The 22,099-nt window shown below is 45.5% G+C and overlaps 1 protein-coding gene across 2 annotated transcripts in view; it reads right to left on the bottom strand.

Moving 5' to 3' along the window:
- Nucleotides 1-22,099, bottom strand: part of BMPR1A (bone morphogenetic protein receptor type 1A) — a 136,926-nt gene that overhangs the window by 75,390 nt on the left and 39,437 nt on the right. The window contains exon 2 of one of the 2 annotated variants that reach the window (XM_070057996.2): nucleotides 11,640-11,766. The exons of the other annotated variant lie outside the window; for it this stretch is intronic. The gene's annotated coding sequence lies outside the window, so the exon portion shown is untranslated. The remainder of the gene's footprint in view (nucleotides 1-11,639; nucleotides 11,767-22,099) is intronic. 2 annotated transcript variants of the gene reach the window in all.

Raw genomic sequence — 22,099 nt, 5'->3', positions numbered from 1 at the left:
CCTTGAAAACACACTAAAGCCACAGAAGCCAGACACAAAGGGCCACAGATCACACAATTCCACTTAAGTGAAGTACCCAGAACAAGTAACCCCACAGAGACAGGTCGTAGACTAGGCGCGGGAGGCTAAAAGGTGGCAGCGAGAATATGGTATGAAATCAAATGTATGGTCCATGAAAGAAAGGAGAAAGGTAAAATTGACGTCATCTAAATGTAAAATATTTGCTCTGCAAAAGACCCTGTTAAGAAGGTGATAAAACAAGACACACAGTTGGAGAATATGTTTACAAACCATGTACGAAACAAAGGACTCACCTATAATACACAAATCTCAAAACTCAACAGCAGAAAAAAGCCTCAACTAGAAAGTGGGCAAAACTGAAGAGACACTTCACAGAAGAGGACGTGGGCAAGGCAGACAGGCCCCTGGAAAGACATGGTCAGCCTCAGCCCTCAGCACGGCCTGGCCACTCCACACCCACTGGGACGGCTGAGCTTTCAAATAAATAAAGTCTTTTAAAAAAGAGAGAGAAAGAAAGAAAGAAAAAAGGAACAAATTATGGATTCCTATTAATGTGGATGGATCACGGGAGATCAGGCTGAGTGAAAGAAAGCTGATTTCAAAAGGCCGCCATTATGAGGTTCTGTTTATGAAGCAACCTGAAAAATGACAAACTCCCAGAGATGAGAAAGTTTCTAAGGTGCAGAACCACATTGAGAATGTGCCCGCCACAGTGTCTCACTTGGTTCTGTAGTAAGGGTAGTGAGAAGGAATCACTATGGGAAATGGGGAGGGTACATGGAACCCTTCCTTACTATTTTGCAATTTCCTGTGTGTCTATAATTATTTCAAACTTAAAAAAAAAAACTCCATTCTCAAAGCATATTTTTACTGCTGCTTTCCATTATATTTTAAATAGCAAAATAACTGATTACAGACTATTCAAGAGACATTATTTCTTTGGAATCATCTTCCTTTTATGTGGATGTGAGAGAGTATGTGTGTGTATAAATATACATGTGCTTTCTGAACAGCAAAACCTCAAGTTCTATAGTAGCTTCTCGATTCCTGTGGAGAAGTTCTTGTAGTAGTGGATCAAACAAAACAGCAGCTCCCAGGTCAAATTCTGGTCTTCAGTCTGAGCGGGAGAGGGTCAGTGGCGACTCTGAGGTGAGGGCCAATCTGCTCCAGGGGTAGCACCTGCAGCACAACAAACCCCCAGTCGCCTATCTCTGTGCTCCTCAATTTACGCTTCCCAACAATGAAGCACAAAAGCCAATTTTCTATTTGCATTCTCTCTACAATTTATTAATATTCACAATATAAGACATTTAAACTACCTACATCCTCTTTCCAAGTAAATCCAATTCGGCCAATATAATACCACCCACTTTTGTTTCCTGTAGACATCTCAAGAAATTATCAACAGACTGTTTGTTTTATTAGCTGGTGGGTAAGAGCACCACAGAGCAAGCTCTCTGAACACTAAAATTCCTGCTATCAAGAATTGTCAGTGGGGTCAGTGCTGTGGCATAATAGGCTAAGCCTCTACCTGCAGCACTGGCATCCCATATGGGCACTGCCTTTGTGTCCCAGCTGCTCATCTTCCAATTCAGCTCTCTACTATGGCCTGAGAAAGCATCAGAGGATGGCCCAAGTGCTTGGGACCCTGCACGCATGTGGGAGACCCAGAAGCTCCTGATTCCTGGCTTCAAATTAGCTCAGCTCCTGCCATTGCAGCCATCTGGGGAGTGAATCAGTGGATGGAAGGCCTCTCTCTCTTCCTTTGTCTGTCTGTAACTCTACCTCTCAAATAAATAAATAAAATCTTTAAAAAAAATTGTCAGGGCATGATTCTTTTGTTGTTGTTGTTTTAAAGATTTATTTTAAAGATTTATTTTATTTTATTTTATTTTATTTTATTTTATTTCTTTGAAAGACAGAGTTACAGAGAAAGGCAGAGCCAGAGAGGGAGAGACTTCCATCCGCCAGTTCACTCCCCAAATGGTTGAAAAGCCAGAGCTGCACCAATCTGAAGTCAGGAGCCAGAAGCTTCTTCTGGGTCTCCCATGTGGGTGCAGGGGCCCAAGGACTTGGGCCATCTTCCACTGCTTTCCCAGGCCATAGCAGAGAGCTGGATCAGAAGTGGAGCAGCCGGGACTAGGACCAGCACCCATATGGGATGCCAGCACTTCAGGCCAGGGCTTTAACCCGCTGCGCCACAGCGCCGGCCCCAAGGGCGTGATTCTTAATTGCCCCATGTTCACCAATTCTTCCACAACCTGCCTTGGTTGTAGCTTCTCAACACATAAAGAACTTGAAAATTAATGTTACGGGGGCCGGCACCATGGCTCACTTGGTTAATCCTCCACCTGCGGTGCCAGCATCCCATATGGGCGCCAGGTTCTAGTCCCGGTTGCTCCTCTTCCAGTCCAGCTCTCTGCTGTGGCCTTGGAGGGCAGTGGAGGATGGCCCAAGTACTTGGGCCCTGCACCTTCATGGGAGACCAGGAAGAAGCACCTGACTCCTGGCTTTGGATCGGCACAGCGCCGGTGTGGCGGTCATTTGGGGGGTGAACCAACAGAAGGAAGACCTTTCTCTCTGTCTCACTCTCTCACTATCTGTCAAATAAAAAAATTTAAAAAAGAAAGAAAGAAAATTAATGTTACAGACACCAGTTACAGAGCTATGCCATGATATATCATGAAGTCATCACACTGCCATTTGCCCGGGTTCTGAATGGTCCTCGAAGAGTACTGTGTTACATATTTCCTTGCTTATTTATTTATTTTAGCTTGCATCTCTTTCTCTTTTCTCCTTTGCTAACAACTACCTAGATAGAATGCAGCTTAGGAGTCACACCTCCCTCTCCCCAGTCGTCACTGACAGCACCCACAGGCACAGTTACTAGGGCAGCTCTGGGTCAGGGGCCACAAAAATAAAAAAGGTTGCACACGAAGACCTGAGACAGGGCAGAAGCACGGAACACATCTTCTGCTATGATCAAGTAATTGTATGCTGTGATATTATCTTAACAACAACAACAACAACAACATGACATCAAGGAGAAAGGAAAGATGGCACACCTGAGTGAGTCAACCAGGAAAAAACAAAGATGGGTGGAGCTAAAAACCAAACATATTTCAAATGCCTGCACGACACTTCCTGCCAGATACCCAGCTCAAACACAGGGAAAACAGAAATCATTATCCTTCTCTTCCATGTTCCTACAAACCCATTCCTTCTGCATTTCTTATCTGACTGAATCCACTGTGGGGAGCAACCCGGACTGGACTGAGTTACTGGAATTAAGACTTATTCTATGCATCTGCTCTCCCACAATATGGCGCTGGGAGAGGAGAAAACAGCTTCTACGCAGCTGCCTCTTGCCAACTTGAGTGCTGACCTCCAGGAGCTGATCCTGCTCCTGATTGGAGGAGAGCAGCGTACTCGGCGTGTGGGCAGCCGAGTTGGGATTGGCGGAAGAGGACTATAAAGGAGGAGAGAGACAACATGCACCAGGAACATCTAAGGGGAACATCTATCTGAAGGAACACCTGTGCAGCCCCCGAGAGAGCCGGCCGGCGGTGTGCCGCTCCCCCGCGGAAGTGGGGAAGGTGGCAGGGGGAACCGCCCTTCCACGGAGGTGGAAGGGACGGTAGCCAACCCGGGAAGAACCAGCAGCAAACCCGGGGAGGGCCGAGAAGACGAAAGAACAGCGCAGGGTCCTGTGTCGTTCCTCCACGAAGAGGGGGAGCGACAATCCACAACTGTTGAAACCATTTTAGCACTGTCTAGTAAAGCTGACAGCATACATCACTCAGAGACCTAATGATTCTAGCTCTAGGACAGCCTTCTGTGTACAGTTACCATGAGGCAGGTCCAACAATATTCACAGCAGGACTTTCTGAACAGCAAAGCCAGAGGAAACCCAAGTGTCTCACAGCAGTAAATGGATACACGGCAACACATCCACAGGATGGAATAATCACACAGTAGTGGAGATGAAGGAAGCTCAGCCACGTATGCCAACACGAGTGAAATCTCAAAATTATGTCAAATGAAAATCAAGTCCAAAAAAAGACATACATATAGTATACCTTCATTCATATAAAGCCCAAAAGTAGGACAAAACAAACAAACAAACAAACAGTGTATCAAAGAGAAATCACTGTGGCACAGCAGGTTAAGCTGCCACCTACAGCACCGGCATCCCATATGGGCGCCAGTTTGAGTCTGGATTATTCTACTTCCTACCTAGCTTCCTGCTAATGCATGTGGGAAAGCAGTGGAGGAGGATGGCCCGACTGCTTGGGCTCCTGTACCAGCTTGGGAGACCCGGAAGAAGTTCCTGGTTCCTGGCTTTGGCCTAGCCCAGCCCTGGCTATTGCAGCCCTATGGGGAGTAAACTAGTGTGTGGAAGATCTCTCTTTCTCCTTCTCTTTCTCTCTACTTTCTTTCTACTCTTTCTGCTCTACTCCCAATCCAGCTCTCTGCTATGGCCTGGGAAAGCAGTGGGAGACGACCCAATTCCTTGGGCCCCTGCACCCACATGGGAGACCCCAAAAAAGCTCCTGGCTCCTGGCTTTGGACTTGCCCAGCTCCAGCCATTGTGGCCATTTGGGGAGAGGACCAGCTGATAGAAGATCTCTCTGCCTCTGCTTCTGTTTCTCTGTAATTCTGCCTTTCAAATAAATAAAAATAAATATTTAAAAATAAATAAAATCTTTTTTTCTTTTTTTTTTTAAAAAGGGAAAAGACAACTGTGGTGAAATTGAAGGAAAAGTCAAGGCGAACCAACAGATTTAGGGTGGTGGTTATCTGCGGGGAGGGAGAAGTAACTATCCTGAGACACAAGGCTTCCAAGAGGCCATGGACTTCTCAGCAGGAGGTCAGAGCAGTTTAACTCATTAGCTATTACTTTGCATCACATTATATCATTCTATGTACAACAGATTTTAGAATAAAAATCCTACTCTAAAGCAGACAAGGTGAAATCCTAATATGTTAAAATCTGGGTAACAGGTTACACAGATGTTTATTACAATACTGTCTGTATTTGGGGGATAACTAGAAAAAGTTTGAGAATAAAGTGTTACAACTTGTATTTTAAAATTTAAGACTACCTCATCACAAAACACTAAACAGTAACACATCAAAACAAACACAAGCTATTGTAAAATGAAGAAGAAAAACCACAGTGAAAAAAAAATCTACTTTACTTCCTCATGTAGTACAAGGGAAAATGTATCTATATAGTATTTGTTCCAAAACATTTGGATTTTAATCTGGTCACAAAACACAATCGGGGACAGGTATGTGCAGTGGTTAAGATCCCTCTTGGTACACCTGCATCGCTGGCTCGAGTCCCAGCTACTCTGCTTCTCATCCAGTTTCCTGCTAATGTGCATGTGGGAGGCAGGAGGTGATGGCTCAAATACTTGGGTCCTTGTCCACCCATGTGGGAGACGTGGATTGAGTTCCATGTTCCTGGCTCCAGCGTGGCCCAGACTTAGCTGTCTGGGGCATCTGGGGAGTAAATCAGCAGATAGAGGATCTCTCTCCATGTGTGTGTGTATGAGCCTTTCAAAGAAAAATGAAATTCTTTAAGAACTACAACCAGTAAATTGTGAGATATCACTCACACACACACAAACACATCAGAGAAAAAATTAGATGAGATTTAATAAAAGACCAGAGAACAAGGAGGAGGGGTAGTGGCTTATTCTAAATTACAGAACACTAAAGTCAAATGCAAGTCTTTGATGGGCTCTTGGACCAAAAACCAAAACATTCACAAAGAACTGTTCTGGAGGGAAAACAGAGGAAATTTAAATAAGGGCAACTATATTATTATTGTATTAACACTAAATCTCTTAGGTATGACAAAGTAACCCTTCAGAAAAACAACCTGGCTTTTAGGATATACTTGCTAAAATATTTCAGATTTTAAGTGTCATGATGTTTCCAGCTTACTTTCAAATAACTCAGGAAAATACTGTGAATATGTTTATCAACAGAGAGAGAGAGAGCCAGCACTTGCTCAGCAGGCAGACTGTCAGCAGGCACCCTGGTGGCCACAGTGAAGGCACACGGCACTCACCGTTCACTCAACTGCTCCATCAAGGCTACATTTTTAAAGTAAAACTTTGGTAAAGGGTGTATTTTATTAGTTGTAATTTTACATATAGGGTGTAATAAACACCTAAAATCCAATATGGACAGATCTATGAGGAAGGTTCACGGGGCTTTCCCTCCATCAGTCCATTTTAAAAATCTTCTGGAATTAATGCAGTGTAGGTTGAATGAAACGTTAGGTGATGTTTAAAGGGTCAAAGACTTTTGTTTGAGCTTCAGAAAGAGTATCACAGAAATCTGAGGGCAGGAACTTCGTTATGGCAATCCAGCTGTACTACATATAATTCAGAGATTTATGTGACACTGGCAGAACACAGTATTTCAAAAATGTATTATTCAGCAAACAGAAAAAAATTTTTAAAAAGGCTTTATGAACAATTGTACTGTTGACCTTTAAAGGTTTTTTTTCTGTTGTTGTTGTTTTAAGATTTATTTTATTTATTTGAAAGGCAGAGTTAAAGCGGGAGAGACTCACAGAGATCTTCCAACTGCTGGTTCACTCCCCAAATGTCCACAACAGAGAGATCCTCTATCTGCTGATCTACTCCCCAGATGTCCACAACAGCCAGAGCTGGGCCTGAAGCCCAGAACTTCTTTTGGTTCTCCCATATGGGTGCAGAAGCCAAAGCACTTGAGCCATTCTCTGCTCCTTTCCTAGGCACAGTAGCAGGGAGCAGCCAGGACTTGAACTGGTGCCCATATGGGATGTGGGTGATGCAGGCAGTAGCTTAACACGCAGGTGGCAGCCTAACCCACTACACCACAATGATGGCCTCTAACAGCTTTTTTTTTTTTTTTTTTTAAGATTTATTTATTTGAAAGTCAGGGTTATAGGATGAGAGATAGAAAGAGATTTTACATAGGTTGGTTCACTCCTCAGATAGCCAGGAGTTTCATTTGGGTCTCCCCCATGGAAGGCAGGGACCCAAGTATGTGGGCCATCTCCCATTGCTTTCCCAGGCCATTAGCAGAGAGCTTGATTGGAAGTGGAGCAGCCAGGACTCACACCAGCACTCTTATGGGATACCAGCACCGCAGGTGGCAGTTTTACCTGCTAAACCACAATGCTAGCTCCAGAAATTTCTTAGAATAGATTTATTTCCCCATGGTGCATACACAAGATTATATTTCAAATATTTTTGAGATTTCTAAAGCACAAGGTTGTTAGAGTAGTAAGGGGTGGGATGAATTCCTTTATGTAGATAGCTTCCTCAAAAGTTCATTACACTTTACAAAAAATGGATAATCACTGTGCCAGAATTTAATCCAATTAAGCTATCAATAATATCACTTTATGATTATTTACTAAAAGCTTAAATATGCCTTTATTAAAAAATTCAACTCTCAGTCATCAGTATTTCAATGAGAGTAATGATAATCTAAAAATTACAGAAAATAAAATTCCTTTCTATCACTTTTTTTTGGGGTGGGGGAGCCATCTGAGAGGCTGCTTTTTTTTTTTTTTTTTTTTTTTGACAGGCAGAGTGGACAGTGAGAGAGAGAGAGACAGAGCGAAAGGTCTTCCTTTACCATTGGTTCACCCTCCAATGGCCACTGTGGCCGCCCTTCCAATGGCCGCTGCGGCCGGCGCACCGCGCTGATCCGAAGCCAGGAGCCAGGTGCTTCTCCCGGTCTCCCATGCAGGTGCAGGGCCCAAGGACCTGGGCCATCCTCCACTGCACTCCCGGGCCACAGCAGAGAGCTGGACTGGAAGAGGGGCAACCGGGACAGAATCCGGCGCCCCGACCGGGACTAGAACCCGGTGTACTGGTGCCGCAGGCGGAGGATTAGCCTATTGAGCCTCGGCACCAGCCCTTTTCTATCACTTGTACAGGAATATGCAAAGTAATCACTTCCAACAGGCAGGTAAACAGTCAAGGTCATTTCTTCCAGAGGCCAAGTGTGGGACAGCCTTGCCACCTGTCCACAGGTGGGTAAACACACAGGGAGGAAAGTGTGACTGGGAAGCCTACACTTAAGTTCTCCTCTCTCTGTGATGGGAGGCAGGGAGTTAATTACTGGATGGCGCTGTCTTTTCAGCTAGTGAGTCACCACCTGTGGGAGGAGCCTGCAAGCAGAAGGAACAGCAAGGAGGGCAACCAGGCAGCCAAGGCAGCAACAGCAAGTTTTGAAGAGTTTCAGACAATTAGAAGCAACCATCCCTATGTAATGCACATGACCCAACAGCCTGGAAAGGGAACCGTTTTGCAAAAACATATCACAGTGCTTGGGGACTAAGTTTGTGAGGCTACATACATTTGAATTTCAGATAGTAACTTTACTAACAGGTAGTGAGATTGAAAGAAAAAAACACAGACACTTGATCGTACTTCCAGGGATACTATAGTAAATTTCCAAACATTTAAGGCATAGTTTCCTGCCTGCAACATTTAATCAACATGAGGAATCAACCATAAATATAATTTAAATAATGGTACCAGACAATGCAAGCATCATCATACCGCCAAAGAAGGTGATTAACTGACGAGTACAAAAGAGCTCCGCCTGTGCAAAGGCTACCAGGGCTGACTCCAGAGAAGGGTGTGTAGGACCTGACAGCATACAGGGATGCAGTGGGGCAGGGTCATATGGGCACCAGGTGCCCTGTGCCTGGCCAGGCCCCATGTGGAGCCCAGATTCTAGGTTGGTGAAAACTGAGCATCAGGGTATACTCTGGTTCATACAAAAACCCACGCCCAGAGCAGACGTCAGTACTCAGGTTAGTTTGAGTGTGTGCTGTACTCAGACTGAGTGATGGTCAGAACGCTGGCTTCACCACCTACCTCCTGCAATCCTGCGACCAGGTGGGTTAAACTCCTCTGTGCCCTGCCTGGAAAACAGGGACAAAAACTGCATGCGTGTGGAAGAGGAGTACCAAAGGAATTAATACAAATACAGCAATGAGAGTGGTACCAGGCAAACCATGGCACTTTCTACGTGTCATCCATGGCTGTCACTGAAACCGGCTGGATTCTCAGGCAGCAATTATAGCTTCACATGAGGAAATGACAGAAGCAGCGATATGAAAATGTTGCTAAACACAGAAAACATTTGGAATTGCTGACAGAAACAGATAGCATCAAACACTTGCTGGTTGATCTGAGAACAAAAGTAAGGTACTAATAATACACTTCTTGTATTGAACATTATTCCCTATGTGCCAGCTACTGTGCTAAATCCTATACATTTATTATCTTGCTGAATCCTTAAAATAAACCTGCGAGGCAGGCACCATCACTAACTCCATATCGCAGGTAAGAAAAGAGCTCAGAGGCACAGGGTTAACACACAGCAGGGATTTAAACTCAGACTGCAGACGCCGCACTTCTAATCCTAACGCTGTGCCTTCTCTTCCCAAATCCTGAAGGAATTGTCTATGATATAACAGCAGGTTAAAATACAAAATATTTTAAAATAGCAAAATCACCAGCGTGAGGCATGTGGTGTAGCAGTGAAGACACCACTTGGGACACCTGTACCCCATATCAGAATGTCTGGTTCAAGCGCCGGCTCTGCTTTCAATTCCAGTTTCCTACTGAAGTGCATTCTGGGAGGCAGCCGTAATAGTACAAGTACTTGGGCCCCTGCCACCCAAATGGGGAACAGGTCCCTGACTCTGGTCTGGTAGAGCCCTGCCTATTGTGGGCATTTGGGTGGTGAACCAGCAGATGGAAAATCCTTCTTTCTCTGTCTCTCTGCCTTTCAAATAAATACAAATAGATATTTTTAAATAATAAGGGTGGGCATGGAGTTTCATTCTGAGGTAATGAAAATTGCTTTAGAAGTGATGGTAGTATCCGCCGGCGCCGTGGCTCACTAGGCTAATCCTCCGCCTTGCGGCGCCGGCACACCGGGTTCTAGTCCCGGTCGGGGCACTGGATTCTGTCCCGGTTGCCCCTCTTCCAGGCCAGCTCTCTGCTATGGCCAGGGAAGTGCAGTGGAGGATGGTCCAAGTACTTGGGCCCTGCACCCCATGGAAGACCAGGATGAGACCCTGGCTCCTGCCATCGGATCAGCGCGGTGCGCCGGCCGCAGCTCACAGGCCGTGGCGGCCATTGGAGGGTGAACCAATGGCAAAGGAAGACCTTTCTCTCTGTCTCTCTCTCTCACTGTCCACTCTGCCTGTCAAAAAAAAAAAGAAAGAAAGAAAAAAAAGAAAGTGATGGTAGTAGTGATATAGATCTGGGACTATAACATAAACCATTCAACATACCCTTTACATGAATAAACTGTGTGGTTGAAAATTATACCCGAATAAACCTACTTTTTAAAAAAATCCTACCGGGGCCAGTGTAGTGGGTTACACTGTTATTTGTGAAACCAGGAACCCATATCAGAGCACTGGTTAGAGCCCTGGCTACTCTGCTCTGATGCACCTTCCTGTTAATGCACCTGGGAAGGTAACACAAGATGGCCCACATACTTGAGCCCTTGCCACCCATGTGGGAGACCAGGATGGAGTTCCAGGCTCTTGGCTTCAACCTGTCCCAGACCTGGCTGCTATAGGCTTTTAAGGAGTGAACCAGCAAATGGAAGATACCTATCTCTGTGTCTCTTAAATAAAATGAAAAAGTTTTTTTTTTTAATTTTTGATCTTGAGAAAAGGGGTTTGCTAGTATTTGTTGAAGGTTTTTGCAACTATGTTCATAAGAGATACTTGCCTGAGTTTGCTTGTTTGCTTGCAGTGTCTGTGAGGTACACTGGCCTCACAGAATGAGCTGGGAAGTATGCCTGCCTCTTTAATTTTTTTTTTTTTTTGCAAAATCTGAGGACTGGTTTTGGTTCTTTTTCAAATGTCTCCTATAATTTACCAGTGAAGCCACCAGGTCCGGGGCTCTTCAATGTCAAGAGATTTCTTAGTCATTCAATCTCCTCAGCAGTTATAGGCTTATTAAATTTTCTACTTCTGAACGATTTACCCGTGCTCCATCTTCTGTTTCATGAATCTGTCCGTCTCACCTGGGCCACCCAATCTGTCAGTACATAACTGGTCACTAGGTGCTTTTCTGTGCACAGCCACGTTCATAGCAGCGTCATGCACTGCAACAGCTTAAACACGAAAGCCACGCCTGGCCTCCACCACCATAAGCATTCGGAAAGGAAATGAGCAGTGTAGTGCAGATCTGTCTGTCCCTCTGCCTCTCAAATAAATTTTTTAAAATTTTAAATGCCTAAGATGGTAAATTTGATGTGTGTTTTACTAGAGTAAAAAACAAAAATCAAAACAATAGGAGTGTTGGAGAAGACATTGCAAAGTCCATGCTAACTTTCCCTGTAACTGCTCTCTCATCATCTGCATTATCTTCATAGTGCAACTGGACTTGTCACTACTAATATTACTACTCTCTCTCCTTAACGAGCCCCATTTCTGTTAGAAGTTTTCAATTGGGTGCTGTTCACATAAAGAGCGAGTCCTTGAATCCTGACTGGGTGCTCTCGGGGCATGGATGGGGCTGGGAAGCCCGCAGGCTTCACTGCAGGGTGTTAGGGCCGTTACTTGCCTGTGTGGACTTGGAGACCCTCAAGTGTCAGACTCATCCATTTCTTCCCTGGAGCCATTCACTCAGTTTCTTAGAGAGGAGTCCTCCAAGCTCCTAGGTGGAATGTATACTTCCAAATGACAGGGTTCTGCAAACAAGTGGAAAAGGGACATGGGACAGAAATTAAGGGTCAGGGGTTGCACGTCCTGACCCAGTAGGTAGATTTTCCACCAACTCCCCCTTGACACTGCATTCCTCTTTTGTATTCTCTTCGAGTCTGGAATCTCACTGGTTTGGCTTCTCTGGACAGTCTATTGGCCATCTTCTGCCAAGAAGAGAGAGGAGTACTGAATTACTCCAGGTAGGGGTCAGTGCTGGCCAAGAGAAATAGAATGCCACAAATGTGACGTGTGTAATTTTAAATTATCTAGCAACCACATGAAAACAAAGAGCAAGAACTGACATTACTTTTAATACATTTTGTTCAATCCAGTCATTTTACCATGCGGTCAATATAAAAGTTATTAATATTTTACTTTTTTTCACACACATACTTCCAAATCTGGTATATAACTTTAAACCTACAGTTCAAAGTAGGATTTGTCACACTTCAAGTGCTCAACAGCTACTATATTAGACAGCCTAGGTCTAAGCTATGCTGTGCCAGAAAGCAACCCCAAAATTTCAAAATCTCAGCACAACCACAGCTTCCTCTTCTCATGTAACAGGATCAGCAGGGCAGGGAGCACCTGTGTCCACGCATTCAAAGACCCGGGCTGACCATCCTACCTCTGTAGCAAATGACTCACACGGCTAAGTCCACCCCAGGCAGAGAAAAGACCAGCGCACTGCCATGGGCTTTTCACTGTGCCTCCCAGAAGTAACACAACTTCCCCTCAAGAAGCAGTGACCTGATCCTGGCTAACCTCAAGGGGCAAAGGAACCAAGTGTTCCCGATTAGAAGGAAAGGTGAACAAGCACTAGGAAGTCGTCGCCACAGGCAGCCACTGGGCTGTGGGGAGCAGTGTGAGGCAGAGGAGCCACTTAGACCCCAGGATATCACTGCTTCTTACATAGATTTTTTTTTAAGATTTATTTACTTGAAAGACAGAGTTACAGAGAGGTAGAGACAGAGAGAGAGGTCTTCTATCTGCTGGTTCACTCCCCAGATGGCCGCAACAGCCAGAGCTGTGCCGATCTGAAGCCAGGAGCCAGGAGCTTCCTCCAGGTCTCCCACGTGGGTGCAGGGGCCCAAAGACTTGGGCCATCTTCTACTGTTATCCCAGGCCATATCAGAAAGCTGGAATGGAAGTGGAGCAGCTGGGACTAGAACCGGATGCTGGCGCTTCAGGCCAGGGTGTTAACCTACTGCACCACAGCACCGTCCCCTCTTACACAGATTTTTAAACTATTTTTTAAGTCTGCTACAAGTAAAATTATTAGGATAACAAAACAAAGGTTGGTGTCTGCTTCATCTCCCTCTAGAACCGAAAGAGCCACAAGTATTCATTGGGAAGAGCAGAGGGAAACCCTGAAAACTAAACATGAGATGAGAAAGGAGACAATGGATCCACCTGCAGATGGAAGCACAGGGCCTCCAAGCTGGGATTGAAGTAGTCAAGCTCTTTTAAACTCTGAAAAGTACCAATCAGACCACCCTCTGGGAGAAGGCCTGGTGCTGAAGGAAAAAATTCTGGGGGCGGTGTGTGTGTGTGTGCACACACGCGTGTGTGTGTAGACTAACAGGAAAGGTACTACAGGAAAACTGCAAGGGGGCAGCCACACCAGAGTGAGGCCCACCAACTCTGAGAAGCGTGAAATCCTACCCTGAACCACAACATCGCCTTCCAGAGATTCAGAAAGACAAATTTCCTTAACAATGACCCAAGGACAAGTCTCCAAATCCAAACCTCATCCAAGGTTTTATACAGGGGAGCTGGAGAGTGGAATGAGCAGTGGGAATAGGAAGCAAAACAGCCACACCACCAACAATCAAACACATCAGAAAGGCAGAAACACAGAATGGATACAAACAACCCGCCACTTAAAAATGAGCTAAAAAACATTAAGAAAATTACGTAAAGCATGAAAAACATCACATCTGCAGAAACTCAGAAATACAAGAACATGACTCAGTGACAAATTTTTAAAACTCATTTTAGGCTGGGCTGCGGCTCACTAGGCTAATCCTCCGTCTGCAGCAACAGCACCCCGGGGTTCTAATCCCGGTTGGGGCACTGGATTCTGTCCCGGTTGCTCCTCTTCCAGTCCAGCTTTCTGCTGTGGTCCAGGAGTGCAGTAGAGGATGGCCCAAGTGCTTGGGCCCTGTACCCGCATGGGAGACCAGGAAGAAGCACCTGGCTCCTGGCTTCGGATTGGTACAGTGCGCTGGATGTAGTGGCCTTTTCCTCTGTCTCTGTCTCTCACTAACTCCACCTGTCAAAAAATGAAATTAAAAAAACCCCTAATTTTAGAAATGAAGATTGGGGCCAGCACTGTGGCATAGCAGGTAAAGCTGCTGCCAGCAGTGCCGGCATCACATCCTGGCTCCTGGCTCCGGATTGGCCCAGCTCCAGCCGGCCATTGCAGCCATCTTGGGAGTGAACCACCAGATGGAAGACCTCTTTCTCTCTCTCTCTCTCTCTCTCTCTCTCTCTCTCTTTCTCTTTCTCTTTCTCTCTCTCATCTATCTCTGCCTCTCTACAACTCTGCCCTTCAAATAAATAGATCTCTAAAAAATAAATAAATAAAAATTGGAAACTACATATTTAAGGCATACCTTGCATACTTGAGAACACTGAGCCAAAATAATACCAAGATATAGTAAAATTATAGGATTTTTTAAGAAAACCTATTATCTGGGCACCTAGGCAAAAACATCAGGTATCTTATAAGGAAAAGAAAATTACATTATCAGTAGGCTTCACTAAAGCAGTATTTTAGGCCAGAAAAAAATTAAAATATTCAAGGAAAGAAAATAAGAACCAGTAGAACTAATGTTCAAGTATAAACAAAGTACACATTATCATCACACAAACACTCAGGGAATGTTCTTATGAGCCCTTGTAGAGAAGTCTACTAGGAAATGAGCTTCAGAGAACCAACCTAAGTGCAGAGTTACTGACGTGATGGCTGGAGGTGACCTGTGGTTTCAAGAGAGAAGCATAGTAACGGGCATGCACTCTATTGGTGGCATGACCTGATGAAATACGGAACACACTATATAGGAAATGGGAGAAATGGAGAGGATAGAGAAAAGCAGTTTTAACTGCCTTTGTGGGGATTTAGCTTGACATTACTGCAGCCATTTGTGGACATAACTGCCACAGCCATCCCAGGCCCCATCATCAGGTGAACAAAGCCAAGGTAACTTCCCAGAACACCCCTTCTCTGGTGTCTGGAACACTAATGTTTCTTGGGAAAGACTACATGCACTCAGATTAGTCACAGGCCACCTCTGTCTATAAAACCCTTCTTCTCCTGCCTCGTGGTGCAGACGTGGTCTCGTGGCCACCTGAGAGTGCATTTCTGTAAGTCCCTCTCAATAAGTCACACTGCATGGCACCCTGGATTTGCCCTAGGTGGTGGGTTCTTGTACACCAGATTTTTCCAAAAGAATTGGCAAGCCAGCCAGGAGACCAAGAAATAGGCACAAGGAAGGAAGCATCCAGGGTTAATACCAGGTTGGCCATCTGTCTCTGTGTGGGGCAGGTTGTACCATCTGCTGAGTGCTGTTGCCACAGCTAGGTTTGGAGCAACTGTTAAGTGTCTCCTAACCCACTGCAGTAAGGAATGGTAGCATACTGCTCCCACAGCAGGATGGCTGGCCATTGTGAGCAACACAGATGGTGGCACGGGAGGAGATAAAAGAGCCAGAGAAAACAGATACCACGGAGGTGACTGGGAAGGAAGATCTTCCGTCTATGAGCCACACATTTCCATCCCACGGCTCAGGGATGACGAACCATCTTAAATTATAGCACCCCTTGGAGGAGCAGACAAGCCCAAGGTACCCTAAGGGAAATGCAAAACAAAGGTCATCTCTGCCCAGGTTTGTTGTTGCTGTTTTTAATTAATTAGCTTATTTTGAGAGGGAGAGAATGAATGAACACAACCGCATCAGCTGGTTCACTCCCTAAACGCCCACAGACAGAAGCCAGGAACTCAGTCCATGTATCCCATGCGTGGCAGGAATCCAGCTACTTACACTGCCATTGCTGAGTCTCAGGGTGCACACAAGCAGGAAGCCAGAATCAGGGGTCAGAGACTGCACCTAGGCACTCCAGCGTGGGGTGCGCATCCTAACTGGCATCTTAGCCAGGCCGAACATCAGCCCCTACACATCCAGGTTTTCTGAAGGACCCTGGAAGGCAGCTTTTACCACCAACATGAGCAGCTGTTCCAGAGTGCCTCCTGGGAACGGTATGGCTCGGTTCTCTGGCTTCTCTGCCAGGTTACAGGACAGGATATGTACACTGCTGGGGAAGCTACAGCGATTTGTGAGAGACCGAATGGGGCCATGATAGGGTACAATGCACCTTGTCACTTACCAAACTAAGCCTGGGGAAAGGAAAACCAGGAACCTGTCCAAGAACATGTGACACAGTATTCTTAGAACTGGTGTTCCCTAAGAAAAAGTATATAAGCAACCAAATGCCATGTTGATTGCCTATGGAAAGTCTTGAAGTTAGACCAGCAGTTCCAACTTCTCTCAGGGAGGAAGATGATCAGACTCTGTGGTCAAAAATGGCAAGTTACACTGCATGGTTCCCATCCAAACCCCCAAGATCAGGGGTGCAGTCAAGGTCAACTTAACAGTCATAAGGGTTGGCCAGAGGCCTCATATAAAAACTACGTACTGAGCCTCCAAGATCCTGGCAGACAAGGACCCTAACTATACACTAATCCATTGCAACCCCAAGCATTTTCTTGGCCTGAGAGCAGTCATATATGGACACTGTTGGGGACGAGACTATTAGGGTAAAACAAGTACTGTTACATGTGGGTATCAAGTAAGCGGCCCTGGTCTCAGAAAATATCCTAGGAATGGATATGTTCCTTGGGGAAGATACAGACAATATCACCTTTAAACTTGAAACTGATAAAAGTTGTACTGAGGGGAGAGACAAAATGGGACCTTGTCTGTCTCCTTAGGTGGGTAGTACAAAGCCGTGCAAATCGTCCAGAGGGCATGCCAAAATAGGAGGTATTACAAGACAAAAACTTGGAACTCTGCCACCAGCCCACAGTGCTTCTCTAATACCCCTGTGTGGCTAGGGAAAAAGGCCCGTCAGAACTTGGGAGAATAATGGGAGATTATCAGGAACTTCCCACAACAGTGCCTCCCACACATGCTGCTGTCTCCAGGATTACCCAGGTATTAGGAAAATTATCACAGTCATCATTGTCTCTTGGTGCTGTGCATGCTGTTTTGATTGAATCCATGCCTTGTTCAGCATCACTTTTACAGGCAGATTCCTAAGACTAGTCCACCTTCATGTGCAAGTGCAGACAGTGGACTTCCAAGGTGCTGCCCCAGGGTATCTGTACAGTCCCACTGTGGCCGGGGACCTAGCCCTGCTCTCATCTCCTATCAGCACTGCTTGGTCACTACAGTCACTACCAGGTGAAGATAACGCTCTCATGGGACACAGTAGGTCACCTCTGCTCCCACCTCCAGCAGAGAGCAAGGGTATGAATCCCAACAAGATTCAGGGTGTGGGCTATCTGTGAAGCTTCTTGAGGTGGAATACCTGGAACAGTGTTCCAAGTGCAAACATTCCCATGCCCTGTAGAGCAGAAGACGCACAGGCTTCTGTGGGCTTGTGTGGCTAGAGGCTTTCACTCCCCATGTGGCTCAGTATCAAAGCCTGCTCTACCAGCTTTAATTAAAAAGGGGCCATGTGGGACTGGGGTATCCCCCATCAGGAAGCATTTGAAAAGGCAAAGATTTTGACAGCACAGAAAGTGCTGTTGTTTCAACCACCACAAATGCTGAGCCCAGGGGAGAGGACAATTCAACAACTCAGGAGAGTCAAGTGTTTTACTCCTCCAGGGTGTGAGATGCAAGGAGTGTCCACCCCACCTAAATTGGTCCCCACTGATCCCACTGGACTCTGGGCCTGTGGCCTCAGCTTATGGTCTAGGTGGGCTAAAGGAACACCCCCAGGCATTCAGCTGGCCTCTTGGTTTGCCATGTCATTTCACTGGGCATCCTGGGAATCACTAACGGACCCGTCCTGCCGACTAACACGTGTGGTCTGCCCACCACACCAGCACCCCACTGCTGCCACCCCTGTGCTGCTTAGCAGCAGTGACACCACCAGCACTGTCTTCCCAGACACGGTCTTGCTAGACTTGCCTTTACAAGTCCCTTCTCTTAGCAGGCACCTGCTCTTCCACAGCTGCCGCCTGATGCTGTTTATTACACTGCACTTCCCACTGCTGATGGCTTCTGACTGTTACTGTCATTTGCATTATCATCTCTTATCTCTTTTTTAATCTGAAGACAGACATACAGACACACACGAGAGGGGGAGGAGACCTTTTGTCCACTGGATCAGTCCTCAAATAACCTCAATAGCCATAGCTGGGCCAGGCCAAAACACAAAGTCCAGAACTCCACCTGGATTTCTCCCATGGATGGCAGCAACTCAAGCTTGAGCCATCATCTGCTGCCTCCCAGGATGTACATTAGCAGGATGATGGAGCTGAGAGCAGGGCCAGGACTTGAACCCAGGCACTGGATATGGATGTGGGCATCCCAGGTAGCATCTCTCCACTGGGACAGACAGTTCTGTGCATGTACCGCTGCTGCTGCTACGAGTCTTCTTACCAGCTGGAAAAGCAGCTGTACAACATGCCACCAGAACAGCGTGAAAAGCCCTTCGGGCTCAGAGCACATTGTGGAAGAGGGGTGGGTGAGATCGTAAAATTCAGATACTCAGGATGGAACACAAGGATTCAGCGTGCCATGACAGTAGCCAGTGTGGACGTTAACTGCCATTTGCCCATCAGGTGACCCTGGTGGTCAGTCCAAGTCCTACCAGAGGGTGAACCAAGTTGTTAAGACTACCTGTTGCTCTTATCTGAGACATTTATCTGATGTCCAAATGTCCCTTATCTGCTGCCTGGAATGTTAGTGTTTCTTGAGAAAGTCCAGGTACACTTAAGATTAACCACAAGTCACCTTCAGCTACAGAACTCTTTCTCCTGCCTGTGGCCCAGGGATCCACTGACTTACAGCCACCCAAGATCACACTTCTGTCTGTAAATCCTCCCAGTAAATTACATTTTATGTAACCTTGAATTTGACCTTTCTTCACTCTCTCAGCTCTTTCCATCTCTGGCAGACAGTTCTGCCACACTGGATTTTTCCAAAATACTGTTTTTAATAATGCTGACGGGTAGATACATTGGTATTGTTATTGTGAAACTGTCAGACATACAACGTGAGACAAAATAAATGAGTCATTATGGAATAGTCTATCACTCCCATGTCCTCAAAAACCAGGACTCCCAATTGGTATTTCCGGGCAGTGTTCACTGAAAAGACTTAGAAACAAAGACTAACTCGGAAGCAATGAGCATCCATGCGTTCCCACTGTCCTGATTGTGGTTTTGAAGTACCATTTCCCACTGGGCAAAAACAAAGCTTCTTGGAGATATTCAAGGTGTGAGAAACTGTAGCAGACATTCCCGGAATGTCTCATTTTATGAGGGAGAGGCGGGTGGAATCAAAGACTCTATGAGTCATGTCAAAAGGACCCACGACCCAGCCTGAAGAGGCTCTCAACAGCCAAAAAATGAGACAATTTGAGCCTCAGCAAGTATAGGAATTGCAATGGACTGAACCCAAATAAATGTGTTTAAATCTATGAGACTATAGCAATATAAAAGAGAGGGACAGACAGACAAGAAGATAACCTTCAGAGAACACAGGGAGTCAATTCACGGTTTTAAAAATGGTAATGATTCCAACTGTATGACATGCTGGAAACATCACAACGTGGAGACAGTGAAGGACATCACAGGTTACAGGGGTGAAGCTGAGGAGAAGAAAGAAGAAGCACAGGACAGGACTTCCAGGCAGTGAGCATTTGTCTGCGTGGTTCTACAAGGGTAGACACACATCATTATACAGATGTCAGTCTACATTATCGGAAGCCCACTGTAAACTCAGAATCATCAACTTTAACAAGTCTACCCCCTTGGTGGGAGACGTCTACAAATCCACACACTACTATACACAGGAGCCCTGTTCACAATCACCAGCAAGTGGAAACAACCTGAAAATCCTCCAAGAAGTGAACAGATGGATAAACTGAGGTACATCCATTCAATGGAATACTAATTAACAGAAAGGAACTGAATTATTTTCTAAAAAATTTACTTATTTATTTGAAAGGCAGAGATACAGAGAGAGAATGGCCGCAAAAGCTGGGGCTGAAACCAGGAGTCAGGAGCTTCTTCTAGGTCTCCCATGTGGGTGCAGGCCCCAAGGAACTGGACCACCCTCCACTGCTTTCCCAGGCCATTAGCAAGGAGCTGGATTGGAAGTGGAACAGTCAGGACTCAAACCAGCACCCATATGGGATGCTGGCGCTGCAAGTTACACCACAGCTCTGGTCCCTGAATAGAATTATTGAAACATGCAACAACTTGGATGGATTTCAAAGAACGTAATGCTAAGTAAAAGAGCAAGTCTCAAAAGCTTACTTCAAAAAGACAAAACTATCCTGGTTTCCAGTAAATAGAGAGGGAGTATAAACAGGTACTGCAAACAGGTGACATAAGGGAGCATTCTAGGCAACAGATTTTTCTGTATGCTGGCTGTGGTAAGTAACATAAAATGCATACAAATGGGGCTGGCACTGTGGTGTAGTAGGCTAAGCCTCCGCCTGCAGCACACATATCCCCTATGGGCAAGGTGCGCGTCCCAGCTGTTCCTCTTATGATCCAGTTCTCCGCTGTGGCCTGGGAAAGCAGAAGATGACCCAAGTGCTTGGGCCCTTGCACCCACATGAGAGACCTGGCGGAAGCTCCTGGCTCCTGGCTTCAGATTGACCCAACTCCAGCCATTGCAACCATTTGGGGAGTGAACCAGCAGATGGAAGACCTTTCTTTCTGTCTCTCCCTCTCTCTGTCTGTAACTTTACCTCTCAAATAAATAAATAAAATCCTTTAAAAAATGCATATAACTATATACCCCAGAAAGGTCAATTTTAATAGTGTTTTTATTTTGAAAATAAAATGGAAACAAAAGTAGACCAGGTAACAATTACAACAGAATTATGATATCACAGGTTTGCAAACCTCAAGGAGGACCTCTTCAGCATTAAGCATCAGCAGGTACTAACACCACAGACAGACACAACCGTGTACTGCCTCATGAAGGAATGCTTGGACATGACCACCCACAGCATGGACAGACACACTGAACAGGATCTGATCAAGTCTCTTGGTCTAGCTGTCAGTGTGTGGGATATGCAGAAGACACAGGGACAAGTTAACCCATACCTTCAAAAACAGCAAAATGCAGGCATCAGGAAATGCTACAGTTAATGGGCACAATTCTTCAACAAACACCCTACAAACACAAAAGAGAGGAAGGAAAGAGAGAGAACCAGCAGACTAACACAGAGTTAAACAATCAAGAAAGGAAAAAGAAACTGTATATTACAAAAAATAAAAACTACTGTGCTTCAAATGACACCACAAAAGAAGTGAAAACAACTCACAAAATCAAAGAAAATGCAAATATCTGATGACTTGTACCTGACACATATAGAACTGTTACAATTCAATAATAAAATGACAGGGGTGGGTGTCTGGCCCAAAAGTTAAGACGCCAGTTAGGATACCCACCTCCCATATCAGAGTGCCTGAGTTCAAATTCCAGCTAAACTCCAGATTCCAACTGCCTGCTAACACACCCTGGGAGGCAGCAGGTGATAGTTCAACTGCTTAGGTTCCTGCCACCAATTGGAACGGGTTCCCAGCTCCTACTTTTGGCCTGGCCCAGTCAGGCTCACTGCAGGCATTTAAGGAGTTAACAAGAGGATAAAAGCTGTCTGAATCTGCTTGTCTTGCAAATAAATAAAATAGTAAAACACACACACACACACACACACACACCTACTACAAATAATCCAATTTATAATCCAATTTTTCAAATTGGCAAAGAGTCTGAATGAACAATTTTTGAAAGAATATATGCAAAAGAGCAATAAGCCTAAGAAAGCATGCTGAACATTAGTAAACGTGGAAACACAAAGGAAAACCATGATGGAGTGTCACTTCACACCCCTTATGCTGACAAGCATATGAGATGCTAGAACCCTTAGATACTGCTGTGAGAAATGCAGGCAGTGCCGTTGCTCTGGTACCACATGATCCTGCAATTCCATCCTTACACACCCGAGAGAAACGAAACACAAGAGGGGCTGGCATTGTGGCATACTGAGGCAAGCCACCACTTG

The sequence above is a fragment of the Oryctolagus cuniculus genome, chromosome 15 (genome assembly GCF_051225735.1).
Source record: "Oryctolagus cuniculus isolate XC-2025 breed Fujian yellow rabbit chromosome 15, ASM5122573v1, whole genome shotgun sequence".
Lineage (NCBI taxonomy): Eukaryota > Metazoa > Chordata > Mammalia > Lagomorpha > Leporidae > Oryctolagus > Oryctolagus cuniculus.
This window is presented reverse-complemented; position numbering and strand designations above follow the sequence as displayed.